This window comes from Gallus gallus, chromosome 2 (genome assembly GCF_016699485.2).
Source record: "Gallus gallus isolate bGalGal1 chromosome 2, bGalGal1.mat.broiler.GRCg7b, whole genome shotgun sequence".
Classification (NCBI taxonomy): Eukaryota; Metazoa; Chordata; class Aves; order Galliformes; family Phasianidae; genus Gallus; species Gallus gallus.
Window position 1 is genome coordinate 77703464 of NC_052533.1, and position 6450 is coordinate 77709913.

Here is a 6450-nt window from a genome sequence, read left to right on the forward strand (position 1 = left end):
TCCCCAGGCTAAGAGGCTCAAAGTCTGCAACTGCCACTGACTTACAGGAGGCACTGTTGGGAAAAGACCAGGAGATGAGCTGTCCCATCTGTTGACATGCCGCGTCATGAGCACCTCCAGGATTGAGTCTTCTGAGGCCCAGGCCAAGAGTCCATCGAGCACAAACTCTTCAAGCTGTTCCTTTTCCCTAGTACTCCCCTGGGTTTTGCACTATCTTGACAGGACCACACCATTCAGATCTGCACACCACATCCCTCTACAAGTCCCATGTGTGAGGATGGTGCTGGCCAGGCAAGACTAGCTTGTAAGACACCAAGACTATGCGTTACACTTAAAACTGATTCACTTTCAAGCTTACTTTTGTACTTTTAATGCAATTTTAATAGCAGTTTCCTTCCTCTGTAGGCACTGGTTTCCCAGAAGACAGCATATGCTAACCGCTTGCAAAGATGAAGCATTTAGCTCACACCTCAGTTTAAAGCCCACGGAAGTCCCTGTAAGACTTTCAGCCATGTGTCAGGCCCAAAGTGAAAACAGTCAAAGATTGTGGGTGCAGCCCTCAAAGGATGAAAGCACTGAGGCCATCCCAACCACCACACTGAAGGCTGCAGTGCACGAGGAGCTAAAAGAAGAAAAAAGTTGTTTCCTGGGATATATCAAAATTTACTGTATGGCCTTTGGCTCTGTAATTTTATTTTCACTCTTTTACGAGGCTGACTTGGATAAATAGTACTCGCAATGACTGACAGGTGCAGTTAATTTGAGCAGCCTGATGGGCAGTTTCAGACATTGAAATACCTTTCTTTCTCAGGTAAGAAATATCTGAAACCTGCTGCTCAGTCTAGGAAAGCAAAATAGCAGCCACATGCTGATGCACTGGTTTTCACAAATTCAGTTAAAGTATTCATGCACATAAAAGCTTTTCGGTTACACATAGCCCAGTAGCTATGAAGGTTGCTTTTTCAAGAATTTAGTCACTGTACTTGAGTGTTATATATGGGCAGAAAATGTTAATAACTAAACACACCAAGGCTGAAGAATGGATGTGACAGAACTCAGGCTGCTGCATACAGACACAATTGATTATTAGTCTGTGCTGATGAGGCCTCACCTGGAGTACTGCAACCAGATGGGGATTCCTCAGTACAGGAGAGACATAGACCTGTTGGAGCGCATCCAGAGGAGGGCCACAAACATGATCCAAAGGATGGAACATCTCTCCTATGAGGACAGGCTGAGAGAGCTGGGGCTGTTCAGCCTGGAGAAGAGAAAGCTGCAAGGTGCCCTCATAGCAGCCTTTCAGTATGTAAAGGGGAACTACAGGAAAGAAGGGAAGAGACTCTTTAGCAGAGTCTGTGATGACAGGAAGAGAGGAAATGGTTTTAAACTAAAAGAGGGCAGATTTAGAATGGATATAAGGAAGAAGTTCTTTACAGTGAGGGCGGTGAGGCACAGGAACAGGTTGCCCAGAGAGGTGATGGGTGCTCTGTCCTTGGAGACACTCAAGATCAGGCTGGATGGGGCACTGACCAACCTGATTGAGCTATAGGTGTCTCTGTTCATTGAAGGGAGTTGGACTAGATGGCCTTCAAGGGTCCCTTCCAACTCAAACAATTATATGATTCTGTGATTCTGTAACCTCTATTTGACATCAAAGTATTTATATTCTTTTTCCCTCAGGGAAAAAAAAAAAAAACGAAACCTTTTTCTTTAAGCTATCCTATGTTTGACTTTTTACTGGAGTGATGGGAAGAGAGTATTTGAATTATATACAATATTTGAAAGATGTTTCCTGTTGCTTTCATTTCTGCCTGATGTGCCGGACATCAAGAGAAAATGCATTCAAGAAAATGGCATTTTTTTCCTCTGGGCTCCTTTTAGTAATGTAATGGTCATCATGATCCACTCCAGTTACCAACACCCAGGTGCAGAGCCAATGCTTGTGTTTCAGCAACTTGTTCCACTGTTTCAATCACAGCTTATCAGTGACAGAGGAAAAAAAACAAGCAAACAAACAAACAAAAACTTGTTTAGAAGAAACAGATGATGATGTGCCCTGAAAAAGATTTGCACTTATCTGGATTTTTAAATAAAAGCCTGGATCCCTTAAATGTGCATAGTCTTATAGCACCTTAATGAGTGCACAGCCAGACACCAGGTGAATTAGAGCCGCAGATTTTAACACAGGGAAAAAGTGCAGGTTCCCTTCCCACAGTTGTATTTTCGTAGGTGGTAGATTTTATTTTCATATTTAAAGCTTAGGGCAATAAACATCTTGAGGTAACTATCTGTGGAATGTATTTTGAGTAAAAGGGCGTGTTATGTTAATATATATACAATTGAAAAAGATTGAGATGTCTTTCATCACAAATTGTGATGCCTTCCTAAAATATGATTTATATCTGTTGGTTAAGATAAAGATCTGATTTAAGACCATGGTTTAATTACGAATAATGTAATACAGTAGACTATGACATTTCTTATCTAGTGGGGTAGATAGATATCCCAGATGTAGTTAATGGTGCGCATACATAGTTGATGCAAATTTAAAGTTAAAAAAGTACTAAGTAAAAGGAAGGTTTTGGAGCTCCTTCCTTAAGTAACAAAATGATGGCTGCTATTTTTCTCAGAACTGCTACACCAGAGTTTAATCTGCTGTATAAACTTTGACTTTAAAAATAAAAGCAGTTTTATAAACCAGAACAGCTTCAACCACAGCTGAACCTCACCTGCTGAACTAAGGGTTATAAAAACTGGGAAATAAACTGTACAGTGTTTTACTGTGTTTGCAATAGCCCATCCGGAAACCATAAATTATCTCAGAAAGACTGGGACTCTTCACTCCCAGGGGTTTACTCTCTGCATTGCTGCTAGCACTCACTGCCCATCACAAGGCCATCCACCAAAGAACCAGCTGAGCACCACAGCACAGCCAGCAGTATTTTTATCAGCTCTTAGCAAGCAGGGTTGTGTCTGGGAAGTCGAAAGGGAAGAAGGCATCTCAGCATACTGATAGCAAAGCGAGCTTAGGTAGGGCAGTGGGGAAATGGGGCAGAGTCCCTCATGCAGCGCACTAGCAATGCTGCCCCATGGAGCATCCGTCAACACAGCAACCTGATGTAAACTCACAGTAGAACTAGGACTGGGGGTACGTAAAACTGTTTAGAGATATCTTAGCTGTTGCTTTCTTGGTGGATGGCTTCCCATACAGTTTAATAAGTGATTTTGGCCAAAAAGCAATATAATATGTTTCAGGGGGTTTTGTTTGTTTGTTTGTTTGTTTGTTTTTACAGCAGGAACAGGTTGGGGCAATTTCAGCTTAGGCAAGTCACTGGAAACATCAGGTAATTCAGACACTATTAACAAAGATGTACCAAGTGATACTCTCTCTTCTGTGCCATACGGATGGATCCAGTGGCTGAGGCATAAAGGCAGTCCTACCTGCAAAATTTCCCCCAGAGGGGAAAAAGAGCTACAATGACCTGACAGGAAACTGTAGAGAGGTGGGAGTCAGCCTCTTCTCCCAGGTAACAATGATAGGATAAGAAGAAATGGCCTCAAGTTGTGCCAGAGAGGTTGAGGTTGGATATTAGGAAAAATTTCTTCTCAGAAAGAGAGGTGAGGTATTGAAACAGGCTGCTCAGGGAGATTGTGGAGTCATCATCCCTGGAGGTGTCCAAGAAACATAGAGATGTGGCACTGAGGGACCTGGTTTAGTGGGCATGCTGGTGGTAGGTGGACAGCTGGACTAGATGACCTTAGAGGTCTTTTCCAACCTTCGTGATTCAGACATTCTGTTTTCCGTGAAATGGAGACATACTCAATGAACATGGAGTGAAGAAAAAGACAAATGGAATGACAAATGGACAGACCTATATAGCTTGTATTAGTAATTTCATTGTGTTTGCAAGGCACTTCTGAAACAAACAAACAAACAAACAAACAAATAAATGCAGGCTGCAAATCAGAGGAGAGTTTGTAACCAAAGAAACAGAGATGGTCTGGGTCAAGAAATTGCTCTACTGCAACTGAAAGAGGCTTGTAAATTGTAGGTTCTGAAGCCATTTGCAGTGTCACAAGCTGCCCTCATCCTGGCAAGACGTGCAGCAGGGCAGGGATGCAGCCTACGAGGGAGGCCAAGGAGGAAGAGCTGGGGAACATGGAGGACCTGCACAGAGACAGCTTGAGGTTGGAAAGGCAGTCAGCCCATAATTGTATTAGTAAAAAATCATGCTTTTTTATTAATAGTAACATTTAAGCCTCCTAACAATAACAGACTGTATTAAGCCTCGGGTCTTGCCTGGATTTGTCTGGTCTTTAGCATATTTTAGCAGTATTTGCAAAAATTATCCCAGAAACTTCTGAGGCAGCAAGTCTGCTATTCATCTTTCTGTAGCTGTCTTAGTATTCATGTGTCTCAGCCAGGGTTTTGCTGAGTCGTGCACAACTGCCTGGTGTCAACCGTAAGCATGAGTAAAAATCTCCATCCAGACATAGGAGGGATAAAGTATAATCAATTAAGCAGCTTTATATTGAGGCATTGGGTGAGGAAAGGAGCGCATGGGCTGCATCTGAGGCCAACCTGGTAAGTGTTGCAGTGTGGGTGTGCTCACAAGCCAATGAACCAACAGGGAAGGGACCTGGTTAATAGCAAACCTTGTAAGGGGGACTGCTTTTCTCCCACTGAATGGATACCAACAGAGGAGGTTATGCAAACAAGGACCTCCAGTCTGACATTTCCCAGGCCTGCCAAGCTTAGAGAAGGAAAATTAACTTAACTTTGAATGTGTGACTGTTCTTCACATGTATAAGAACTGCTAAAAGTACATCAATGATCAAGAAGTATTGCCAAGCGATTGTTGAGTAGCATTGCCACGGACAAGACCTGCAAAACACCTGTGCCCATTCTAAAATGAAAATCCACCAGAAGGTGAGTTGCTTGTCACTAGCATACCTGCAACAGTGAGATCTTTAGGTAAAGACCTCAAAGGTTATTTTAATAAGGTCTTGCTTCAGTCAGATCTCATCTGTCAGAATCACTGAGCCCCTCAACTTTGGTTTAGGCTTACACTGATGAAAATGAAAAATTCCTTGAGGACATCTGTTAATTCAGGATTAGATTTAATAAAACTGGAACCTTTCAGGGAAGGAACATGCCACATGGCACTCTTTCATGCTGGAAGGTGACAGGAAAAGACCCTGTTCTAGGGAACAGAAGCTGTGTTTAAGTTTATCTCAGGATGGGGGTTCTCAAGTGATGAAGTATTGTTCTTCAGAGGGGATTGGTTTTGCTATATTCAACATTGCTTCTTGACTTTGGTTTTCTAAAAGCAGAATAAGAGGATCCCTTGACTATGTCTGGCTGAAGCTGACACAGTTCAGGAAAGATACTTTAAAATAAAGAAAGAATTCTGTGTGGACAGACGCAACAAAATACTATTTTTCTTCTTTGTACTTTTCATGCTGCTGCTGTTGTCCCCTAAAAGGATGACTATTACTATTTCTATGTGTTTGGGGTTGTTTTTTTTTTTCATTATTTACTAATTTCCTTTATGATGATAAAGCTAAATAGCAAAATACATATTCTATAGATTTTTCTGGAAAAACAGTAATTCTCTGCAATTTCTACTAGTTCACTAAAGACATTTACAACTTACAGCAATAATAAAATAACGCATAACTGGCTTTCTATCGCTTTCCAGAAACATCAGATATGAAGTGTGATCAATTCATAAGACTGAATCAAAAGATTCTGGAGCTCTGATTTTTGCAAGACTGTCATAATGATCTTCATAAAAGTAAAAATGATGTCCTAAAACTGATTTTTACAGCCTAAAGCCCTTTGCTTTGGATAAAACTTGGTTCCGGAATTCATTTGCTCCTCCAATAAAGTAAGGTCAGCAAACATTTTGTTGCAGGGAGCATCTCTTGTTTTGGACTTCCCAGATGTAATGTAGGCTGGATGAGTATGTCCTGAATTAGGACAAATTTTAAATTGAGCTTTTGCAATAGATATGTGGGTTTTTTTGAAAAGCACACGGACAGGGTCTGGTCTAAGAGTGTTTTTAGAGTTAGACAATATTGCTTTTCATTCCTTGAGGGAATTCAGTCTTAGTAGAAAATCTTCCTTGCCTGACCATGCATTTCAACATATGAAGAATCATCACATGTCAGTCTTCACTGCTTTCACTTCATGATAACACATGTAACAGCATATCTGAAGCCAATTGTATTTGCTGGTACACTTAGAAAAGATAGACTTTCTTTTATTTTCCAGATGGATTCTTACAATATGTGTGTGTAAGGACAGGCTGTTTTATCACATTGACTAGAGTTTGTGCATTTTGTCCAATAAAATAAACAATAGCTGAGGCTGCATCCTTTATCAAAATTGATGTTCAGATTCTACATATTGTCCCCTCCCACTAATTTAGCTCCCTTTTTTTTTTT